The 11,674-nt window shown below is 43.0% G+C and overlaps 1 pseudogene; it reads right to left on the reverse strand.

Annotated features, from left to right (window-relative positions):
- Positions 1-1,729: 1,729 nt before the first annotated feature.
- LOC119522101 lies at positions 1,730-6,922 on the reverse strand (annotated as a pseudogene).
- Positions 6,923-11,674: the final 4,752 nt, after the last annotated feature.

The raw sequence follows: 11,674 nt of genomic DNA on the forward strand, positions 1-11,674 counted from the left end.
TTGATTTTGATGGGATCTTGTACTTAATTTTTGTTACTGAAATGATTTAAGTTTTTGTGATATTGTGATGGAATGAATGTATTTTGTATTTGGAAAGATAATGTCATTTTGGGGTCCAGGGGGTGGAATGTGCCGGTTTGAATGTATTGTGTCCCCCAGATGCCATTATCTTTGTGGTCTTGTGGGACAGACATTTTTGGTGCTGGTTGGATTTGCTTGGAATGTGCCCCACCCAGCTGTGGGTAATGATTCTGATGAGATGTTCCCATGGAGGCATGGCCCCGCCCATTCAGGGTGGGCCTTGATCAGTGAAGCTATATAAATGAGCTGACTCAAAGAGAGGGAAGTGAGTGCAGCTGGGAGTGATGTTTTGAAGAGGAGCAAGCTTGCTAGAGAGGAACGTCCTGGGAGAAAGCCGTTTTGAGGCCGGAGCTTTGGAGCAGATGCCGGCTGCCTTCCCAGCTAACAGAGGTTTTCCGGACGCCATTGGCCATCCTCCAGTGAAGGTACCCGATTGCTGAGGTGTTACCTTGGACGCTTTGTGGCCTTAAGACTGTAACTGTGTAGCGAAATAAACCCCCGTTTTATAAAAGCCTATCCATCTCTGGTGTTTTGCATTCTGCAGAATTAGCAAACTAAAACACCAGCCATAGTTGCAATCAACTGACTAATGATTTAAATCCATGATATATTCACACGGTAACAATCAGGATAGTGCTTGCTTGATCAAACAACTGGACACCATGGACACCATAACCTAGCTAATTTGACACATGAACTTAACTATCACAGTCCATCCCTTGTCAACTTGGCACCCATACACATCTCCTTAAACTGTACCTAATCTCTGTTCCAGTTTGCTAATGCTGCCGTTATGCAAAATACCAGAAATGGACTGGCTTTTATAAAAAGGGGTTTATTTGGTTACAAAGTTACAGTCTTAAGGCCATAAAGTGTCCAAGGTAAGGCATCAACAATAGGGTAGTTTCACTGGAGAAAGGCCATTGGCATCCAGAAAACCTGTGTTAGCTGGGAAGGCACGTGGCTGGCTTCTGCTTGCTCCCAGGTTGCATTTCAAAACGGCATTCTCCAAAATGTTGACCTTGGGGCATTTTATCCTCTCTTAGCCACAGCTCCTCTTCAAAATGTCACTCTCAGTTGCTCTCCAAAATATTACTCTTAGCTACTCTAAGGTCCTTCTGTCTGTGAGCTCCTTTAAAGGACTCCAGTGATCCAATTAACACCCACCCTCAATGGCGGGGGGGGTAACACCTCTATGGAAATTATCTGATCAAATGTTTCACTCACAGTTGATTCATATCTCCATGGAAACACTCAATCAAAGGATTCCAAACTAATCAACACTAATACCTCTGCCCCCACAAGATTGCATTAAAGAATATGTCTTTTTCTGGGGAACATAATATACACAAACCAGCACAATCTCTAAATAAAAACAATAATGGTCATACTTTCACTTAACATAATTCAGTTGTCCTGTGTACAACTGGAAACACATTAACCTTTTTCCAAGAAGAGAATGCAAGCCCTTGGGTAATAGTCACTCTTGAATTTGATATCCTGTGACTTAAATACTATGGCATAGTTAGTACAACTTATGTTGTATGACAAGGGATAAGACAGGGAAGAAAACAAAGATATTTGCTTTTTTTGTATATAAAAATATATGCATAACCAAACAAGGAAGAAATACTCATAACCATTACAGTCAGTGTTTCTGCAACAGATCATGTGAACATATCTCATATTTATAATTACCTTCTTCCACTACCCATTCCATACTCCCTTGACCCTCAACAAGCACCTTGGCTGGTCATGGTTCTTTGCCTTGTGGGGTGACCCAGACCTTCATTTCTGAAAGGTCTGGGGCATAAGTAGTCCTGTCTAGATTGGGTTGTTGCAGTTTTCCATAGACTTTAATCACAAGGCATGGTAGTACTAAAGGACGCCATAAGGGATGTCTTGTGTTCCGGGAAAACACTTCTTTATCTCCATTGCATAACAGCAGTCCTATTTCCCCTTGATAATCAGGATCAACCACCCCAGCCAGTACAGTAATTCACTTGTTTGTTTGTTGATTCAGAGACATGAGGAGTCCAAAGTGGCCAGGTGGCAGAGTTAACTTCCAGTTCGATGGAATTATTGTTATGTTTCCTGGTGGAAGCACCCCTCCTTTTGGAACAAAGACTTGTAGACCAGCACAGCTTATGCTTGCAGAGACAGAAAGGAAAAATTTTGCTAGTGGATCATAGGAGTGATGGTGAGTGGTGCCACTCCTGTTTCCACCCTTTGATTCCTTTACCCATGAATCCTGGCTATGGGAGAAACAGCACCATAGAGTGGACACTGATTCAGAGCATACAAACCTCCTGGAGAACGCTGCCCCAGCCCTGAAAGGTATTGCCACCTAGTTGGCACCATAATTGAGTTCTCAACAGGCAATTCCACCATTCTATCAACCAGCTGCCTCTGGATGATGGGGAACATGGTAAGAGAAGAGAATTCCATGAACATGTGCCCATTCCCTCACTTCATTTGCTGTGAAGTGGGTTCCTTGGTTGGAAGCAATGCTGTGTGGAATACCATGATGGTAGATAAGGCATTCTGTAAGTCCACAGATGGTAGTTTTGGCAGAAGCATTTTGTGCAGGGAAAGCAAACCCATATCTGTAGTATGTATCTATTCCAGTAAGAAAAAATCGCTGCCCCTTCCATGATGGAAGTGGTCCAATGAAATCAACCTGCCACCAGGTAGCAGGCTGATCACCTTGGGGAATGGTGCCATATCAGGACAGAGTGTGGGTCTCTGCTCCTGGCATATTGGGCACTCAGCAGTGGCTGTGGCCAGGTCAGCCTTGGTGAGTGGAAGTCCATGTTGCTGAGCCCATGCATAACCTCCATCCCTACCACCATGACCACTTTGTTCTTGAGCCCATTGGGCAATGACAGGAGTGGCTGGGGAAAGAGGCTGATTGGTATCCACAAAATGGGTCATTTTATCCACTTGATTAAAATCTTCCTCTGCTGAAGTCACCTTCTGGGATATATGTGTCATGGGACACAAATATCTTCATGTTTTTTGCCCACTCAGAAAGGTCTATCCACATACCTCTTCCCCAGACTTCTTTTACATCAGTTTTCCAATCATGTTCCTTCCAAGACCCTGACCATCCAGCCAAACCATTAGCAACAGCCCATGAATCAGTATACAGACGCACCTCTGACCAGTTCTCCTTCCAAGCAAAGTGAACAACCAGGTGCACTGCTGGAAGCTCTGCCCACTGGGGGGATTTCCCCTCACCACTGTCCTTCAGGGGCATCCCAGAAAGGGGCTGCAGTGCTGCAGCTGTCCACTTTTGGGTGGTGCCTGCATATTGTATAGAACCATCTGTAAACCAGGCCCAAGTTTTCTCTTCCTCAGTCAACTGATTGTAAGGAACTCCCAAAGATGCCATAGCTGTGGGCTGGGAAAGAGAAGGTAAGGTGGCAGGAGTGGGGACCATAGGCATTTGAGACATTTCGTTGTGTAATTTTCTTGTGACTTCAGGGCCTGCTTGAGCGCTTGTATATACCACTTCCATTTGATGATGGAGTGCTGCTGTGCACACCCAACTTTATGGCTTAGTGGGTCAGACAACATCCAGGTCATGAAGGGCAACTCAGGTCTCATGGTAATTTGGTGGCCCATGGTTATGCAATTGGTCTCTATGTATCGGGCCCAGTAGCAGGCCACAATCTGTTTCTCAAAAGTAGTTATCTGCAGAGGATGGCAAGGTTTTGCTCCAAAATCATAAAGTTCTGCACTGTGGTTCTCCTATGGGGGCCTCAAAGGGCCCCAAATAGCATCTCTATTTGCCACTGAAACTTCCAGCACCATTGGATCTGTTGGATCACATGATTCAGTGGTAGAGCAGCTTGCACAGCAGCCTGAACATGTTGCCGGACCTCCTCTTTTTCTGGTCTTCATTCAAAACTAGCAGTTTTTTTGGTTACTTGGTAAATGGGCCAGAGTAGCACACTCAAATGAAGAATATGTTGTCTCCAAAATCCAAAGAGGTCAACTAGGAATGGTGCCTCTTTTGTGGTTGTAGGTGAGGCCAGATACAACAGCTTATCCTTCACGTTAGAAGGGATATCTTAACATGTCCCTTACCTCTGTGTATCTACAAATTTCACTGAGGTGGAAGGCCCCCGAATTTTTTTGGATTTATCTCCCACTTTCTGACACACAAATGCTTTACCAATAAGTCTAAAGTAGTTGTCACTTCTTGCTCACTAGGTTCAGTCAGCATAATGTCACCAATATAATGGGCCAGTGTGCTATCTTGTGGAAGGGAAAGGAGATCGAGGTCCTTGCAGAAGAGATTATGACATAGGGCTGGAGAGTTGATCTATCCCTGAAGTAAGACAGTGAAGATATATTGCTGGCCATGTTTCTGGTGGTCTTTACTAACAGCCCAGGTACCAGGGGATGCATTTATTTACTCAAACAATGATGACACATCTGAAACAGCAGCTGCAATTGGAGTCACCACCTGGTTAAGTTTACAATAATTCACAGTCATCCCCCAAGATTCATCTGTTTTCTGCACAGACCAAATAGGAGAGTTGAATCAGGATGTGGTGGGAATCACTACTCCTGCATCCTCAAGTTCTTAATGGTGGCATTAATCTCTGAAATCCCTCCAGAATGCAGTATTGCTTTTGACTTACTATTTTGATAGGTAAAGGCAGTTCTAGTGGCTTCCACTTGGCCTTTCCTACCATAAGAGCCCTCAGTCCATGAGTCAGGGAACCAATGTGAGGATTCTGCCAGTGGCAGAGTATGTCTACTCCAAATATGCATTCCAGATCTGGGGAAATAACCACAGAATGGGTTCAGGGACCCACTGGACCCACAGTGAGATGGGTCTGAGTTAAAACTCCATTGATCACCTGACTTTCATAAACCCCCTACTCTGACTGGTAGACCTCAGTGACATTTTGGGTCTCCTGGATATCAGTTCCAAGCCATTGTCTAATAATCCCTGAAGTGTCTGACCATTTCTTTTTCCCCATTGCACTATATTTTAGTTTCCTAGCTGCTAGAAAAAAAATACCATAAAATGACTTGGCTTAATCAATGGGAATTTATTGGCTCATGGTTTTGAGGCTGGGAGAAATCCAGAATCAACACATCAGCAAGGTGATGCTTTCTTCCTGCAGATGGTGGCATTCTGGGGCTGGCTGCCTGTGATCCTTGGTCCTTGGCTTTTCTGTCACATAGCAATGCATATGGCAGTGTCTTCTTTGTCCTCTGGGTTGCACTGATCCAGCTTCTGGCTTCCCTGGTGGCTTCTCTCTGACTTTCACTTTGTTTATAAAGGACTCAAGCAATCCAGATTAAAGCCGAATCTGATTCATTTAGGCCACTCTTTATCTGAAGTAACACCTTGAAGAGATCTTATTTACAATGGGTTCACACCCGCCAGAATGCAGATTAAGACCAAGAACATGTCCGTACTGGGGTACACAATTCAATCTACCATCCACAGTCACCCTGCTGAAAGAATATAGCTCCTTTTGAGGAAAGCTGGGAGGAAGATTAACAGAATAAATTTTTGTCAATATAGAAGGGTCCTTCCCCAAGGGGCCCCAGGCTTCCCTTCATTCAAGGGGTTCTGGGTCTGTAAACTGTCCCAAGTCTGGAAATTGATGGATAGTCCATGACTCTCTTTTTTTGCTACTCAAGTTAGACTTTTGTTTATTTGATCTAGAACTCTTCTGCTTATACATATCAAGTAAGAATGAAGTAGAATGCCCATCTATTTCAGTTTGAGATACCTCATGATCAACTAGCCAAGGTCATAGGTCTCTGCAAGTCAGACTATTCTGTTTACTGCTTTGACTCTGCTGTCCATTACGTTAGCCATGCCCACCTTGTCTTTGGTGATTAAGTGCTGCTACTAGGCTCCTTCCAACCTGGGATCCAATCATCCCCATTGTGTTCAAGGATCCAAGTTCAGTGGCAGCAGTTTCCACAGTAATATCTGACCAACAGAGAGGAGCAACCAGAGGGATCTTCATGGATGATGGAGCTGCTCTCACAAACTTATTCCTCAAAAATCCTGGTGAAAGGTGTGTCCTCTGGACATTCCTGTGGTGGATTAGCAAGTCTTACATGATAAATCCACTCCAACATTCCAATCTCTTTAAGCCTGTGGATCCCCTCATCTACTTTATAACATGACAGTTCTGGCATTTCAACTTCAGGTAAGGTAGGCCATATTTTTGTCTATGATTTAGCCAACAACCCAAACAAACTCTAAGTCTCTTTCTAACTCCTCTAGGTACAACATTGAATGCAGAATCATTTTAGTGGGCCCATATCAATCAATTCAGCCTGATCCAGCTTTATGTTCCTTCCATCATTATCCCACACCCTTAATATCCATTTCCATACACATTCCCCTGATTTCTTTCCATATAAATTATAAAAATCATGCAGTTCTTTTGGGGTGTAGCACACCTCCTCATGGGTCACACTTTGTACCTCACTTTCATTATATTTGTAGGTCTGGAAGAAAAGAAGGGTGATGGGGACAGGTCATGAAAGGAATTAGCAGTGTCTTGCAAGTCAACCACTTCAGGGAACTCCATTACAGTTTCATCTGGTGAAACAGGGTTAATCTCTTCAGGTGGAGATGTGAGAGCTGTTTCCTCAGGGGAAGCAGTTACTGGTTTATCAGGCACAGCAGGTTAATCTCTTCAAGTGGAGGTAGCAAGGCTGATTCCTCAGGGGAGATCATTGCAGGTTTATCTGGTAAAGAAGACTCAGCAGAATCTAGGGTTTCAATGCCCCCACCATCATTATTAGCCAATATGTCCCCATTCCAATTTTCAGGATCCCATTCCTCCCCCATCAATGCCTTCACTTGCAGCAGACATCCTACAAAGTTGGGAATTCAATTTACATTGTAACTCAGCCACTTACCCAATGAGACTCTGGGTCTGGTTTACAAAAACCTAAGGACTGTGCTTATGAGATATAAATTTTCCTTTCAGGGTACACATGTTCTTCATGCAGCACTTGAGCTGGGAATTTGAATCCCTGAGCTCATACCTTTCTTTAACAGTATCCAGCATATTTAGGAACAACCAGCCAACATCATTATACATTTAAACTCCGCAAAACTCTGTTAAGGTATCAAATACACTGTCACCCAGAACCTTGCTTCTCTAAGCATTTAAGCAGCAGTATCCAATGGTTATAGTGATACTGAACAAAAGCGAAGGTTCTATGCCTGATGTGCATGACAGTCAATCTATGACACCAGGGTTTCGAAGAGAGAAAGAGTTTAATGTTACCTGCAAAGCAGGAGATCAGATGGCCTATCAGCTCAAAAATCTGTCCCCCAAGTCTTAGGAATTCAGGGTTTTTAATAGATTCAAACCGGGGGGGGGGGGTGGAGTTGTTACTATTACAGTAGACACAAGGCTGAGACCAGGCTAGAATGATCATTATAATAGTAAGTATAAACAAGGATGAGACTTAGCTAGAATAATCATTACAAAAGTATAAAAAAGGCTGAGGGAATATGGCAGTTGGGAGAGACAGGGCAAAAAAACCATCTCCATGAAAAATACTAGATGAAAGATAGAAAGTAACCCAGAACACCAGTTCCAGCTATGCACCAGCTGGACAAGGTCTGATAAATCCACAGGGACTGTGCACTTCATGAAACCAGAAGTCTGTGTTCTGAAATGAGTGAGTGAGCCTGATGGATACCCGGCAGTCATGCTGCAGTCTGGGGAAACTGGGGGTTGGCATGTGGAGTTGGACTGGTTTTAAAGACCCAAAAGCGGCTGCAGATACAGCAGTGAGAACTGCACAGTGAAGCGCAGTGGTAACTGAGTCCCCACAACCTGTGGGCATGCCTCAATATCTGTCATGGATGATAGCCTTTCACACACCCACAGCTAATTGACTCAGAGCTAGGAAGGCAGAGGTCTGCGAAAAAGGGCAAAATAATCATGCCCCATACAGCCATCTTCCCAGAGGGCTGGGAAGCCTTCTTCCCAGCACTGGCACTGCAGCCCAGAGCTGCAAAAAATAACCCAGAGGGATGGGAAGTGTTTCCAGCAACACATGCACATGCCAAAATATCTGGTGTGGATGATAGCATTTTGCACACCTGCAGCTAATTGTCCCAGAGCTAGGAAGGCAGAAGTGAGTGAAAAGGGGGAAATTAACACGCCCCATACAGCCTGCATCCCAGAACTTCCCTTGGGGGATGGTGCTCACTTGTCACATAGCACAGTCTTCCCTCAGCAGAGGCCCTAGGAGGGCATGGCTTGGAAGAGGGACCCACTCACAAGTCCCAGGGACAATGCACCAATACCAGGGTCTTGTGGGTCAGTGGCAGAGACAAACTGTGATGAGACTGAACTGAAGGTTTAGACTCTTGCAACAGCTTTAAATCTCTTGGAACACCAGGGAGGTTTGATTATTAAAGCCACCCTCCCTCCCTAACCCCTCAGGAACATGCCCCACATTCCAGGTGGGCAGCACCAACTACAAATGCAAACTTGGTGCACCAATTGGACCCCTACAACATTCAGACCCTCACTCACCACAAAGACAAAGCTGGGGAGAACTTGTGTGAGGGGAATAGGTGGCTCGCAGTCACCACCTGCTGGTTAGTTAGAGAAAGTGTATGCCACCAAGCCATAGATCTGACAAATTAGAGATAAGTGTTTGAATAAGTCTACATATCCTAAAAGAACCCTACCAAGTTAAGCAAATGCCAAGAGACAAAAAACAACAGAAATTTTTAAAGCATATGAAGAAACCAGAGGATATGGGTAACACAAACCCAAACACCCAAATCAAAAGATTAGAGGAGACACAGTATGTTCTAGTTTGCTAATGCTGCCAGAATGCAAAACACCAGAAATGGATTGGCTTTTATAAAAGGGGGCTTATTTGGTTACACAGTTACAGTCTTAAGGCCATAAAGTGTCCAAGGTAACACGTCAACAATCGGGTACCTTCACTGGAAGATGGTCAATGGTGTCTGGAAAACCTCTGTTAGCTGGGAAGGCATGTGGCCATTTCTGCTCCAAGTTCTGGTATCAAAATGACTTTCTCCCAGGATGTTCCTCTCTAGGCTGCAGTTCCTCAAAAATATCACTCTCAGTTGCTCTTGGGGCATTTGTCCTCTCTTAGCTTCTCTCAATGGCCGTCTTGAAACTGTCTCATCTGCAACTCCTCTCTGTTTCTGTACATTCTTCAAAGTGTCCATTTTGGCTGTAGCTCCTCTTCAATATATCACTCTCAGTTGCTCTTCAAAATGTCACTCACAGCTGCACTGAGTTCCTTCTGTTAGTCACCTCATTTATACAGCTCCAGTGATTTAATTTAGACCCATCCTGAGTGGGTGAGGTAACACCTCCATGGAAATTATCCAATTAGACTCATCACCCACAGTTGGGTGGGGTACATTTCCATGCAAACAACCTAATCCAAACATTCCAACTTAATCCCCACTAATATGTCTGTCCCACAAAATTGCATTAAAGAACATGGTTTTTTCTGGGGGACGTAATACGTTCAAACTGGCACACAGTACTTGGAGCAATTAATCAAAGAACTAAAGAATAACAATGAGAGCATGGTGCAGGATATAAAGGACATGAAGAAGACCCTAGAAGAGCATAAAGAAGAAACTGCAAGAGAAAATAAAAAAATAGATGATGTTATGGGAATAAAAGAAACTGTTGGCCAAACTAAAAAGATTCTGGATACTCATGGTACTAGACTAGAGGAAGCTGAACAGTGAATCAGTGACCTCAAAGAGGACAGAAAGGAGAGTGAAAGAACAAAAAATAAAATGGGGGAAAAAATTGAAAAAATCAAAATGGACCTCAGGGATATGACAGATAATATAAAACGTCCAAATATAAGACTCATTGGTGTTCCAGAAGGGGAAGAGAAGGGTAAAGGTCTAGGAAGAGTATTCAGCCCTTGGCAAGACTGTGGCTGCAAAGGAGAGGCTAGGCCTGCTTATAATTGTGCCTAAGAGCCTCCTCCCAAATGCCTCTTTGTTGCTCAGATGTGGCCTTCTCTCTCTAGCTAAGCCAACTTGGCAGGTGAAATCACTGCCCTCCCCACTATGTGGGATCTGACACCCAGGGGAGTGAATCTCCCTGGCAGCATGGAATATGACTCCCAGGGAGGAATCTAGACCAGGCATCATGGGATGGAGAACATCTTCTTGACCAAAAGGAAGATGTGAAAGGAAATGAAATAAGCTTCAGTGGCAGAGAGATTCCAAAAGGAGCCAAGAGGTCACTCAGGTGGGCACTCTTATGCACAATATAGACAACTCATTTAGGTTGTAATGAACTGGAATAGCTAGCAGTAAATACCTGAAACTATCAAACTACAACCCAGAACCCTTGAATCTTGAAGATGATTGTATAACAATGTAGTTTATGAGGGGTGACAATGTGATTGGTAAAGCCATGTGAATCACACTTCGCTTTGTGCTGTGTATGGATGGATGAGTAGAAAAATGGGGGCAAAAACAAAAACAAAAACAAACAAACAAAAAAACTAAAAGAAGAATGGGGGGGCAATTTGGGTGTTCTATTTTTACTCTTGTTTTTTTATTCTTGCTTTGACTTTTTCTGGCACAAAGAAAATGTCTAAAATAAATGGACTGGGGTGATGAATGAGCAACTATATTATGGTAATGTGATCAATGGATTGTATACTTTGGATGATTGTAAGGCATGTGAATAAATCTTAATAAAAAAACTATCAAACTACAACCCAGAACCCATGAATCTCAAAGACAGTTGTATAAAAATGTAGCTTATGAGGGGTGACAATGGGATTGGGAAAGCCATAAGGACCAAACACCACTTTGTCTAGTTTATGGATGGATGTGTAGAAAAGTAGGGGAAGGAAACAAACAGACAAAGGTACCCAGTGTTCTTTTTTACTTCAATTGCTCTTTTTCACTCTAATTATTATTCTTGTTATTTTTGTGTGTGTGCTAATGAAGGTGTCAGGGATTGATTTAGGTGATGAATGTACAACTATGTAATGGTACTGTAAACAATCGAAAGTACAAAAAAAAAAAAAAAAAAAAAAATACATTAAGATAATTTGGTAATATTACCCAAAAAGCAGCCAGAGAATAATTCAGAAGGAAAGTTTTATGAATTTTTCCAAAGCAGGCTTCTCTTCGGCATCTAGATTAATGTGCTTGCATATTCTAAGCAGTGCTTTACCGTAGACCAATTTTTTTGTGTAAGCAGAAACAGGCTTAATTTAAGATGGTGCAAAGGGTGGTAAAGTACTTTGTGGTCACTGCAAAGGTTGGCTGCCATTTGTTATTGTAGTAAGAAATTGTAAAGCTGCTCTGAATATCTTTGAGGTTCATTTATAATAAGACTGCATACTTTACCATCTGCTATAAATGTTTCCTAGGAGATTTAGTACTCAAGTTCCCTAGTTCTGTAGTTTATTTTCATTTTATGACTGTTTATCTTTTTAAATAATTTCAACAATCCACTCTGCCTAATTTGTCTGATTCTGAGGGGACATTAGCTAGACAAGAAAACCTACAGCTTATTCCAGCTGGCCTTGGATGTTATATCTGAAT

The sequence above is a fragment of the Choloepus didactylus genome, chromosome X (genome assembly GCF_015220235.1).
Source record: "Choloepus didactylus isolate mChoDid1 chromosome X, mChoDid1.pri, whole genome shotgun sequence".
Lineage (NCBI taxonomy): Eukaryota > Metazoa > Chordata > Mammalia > Pilosa > Megalonychidae > Choloepus > Choloepus didactylus.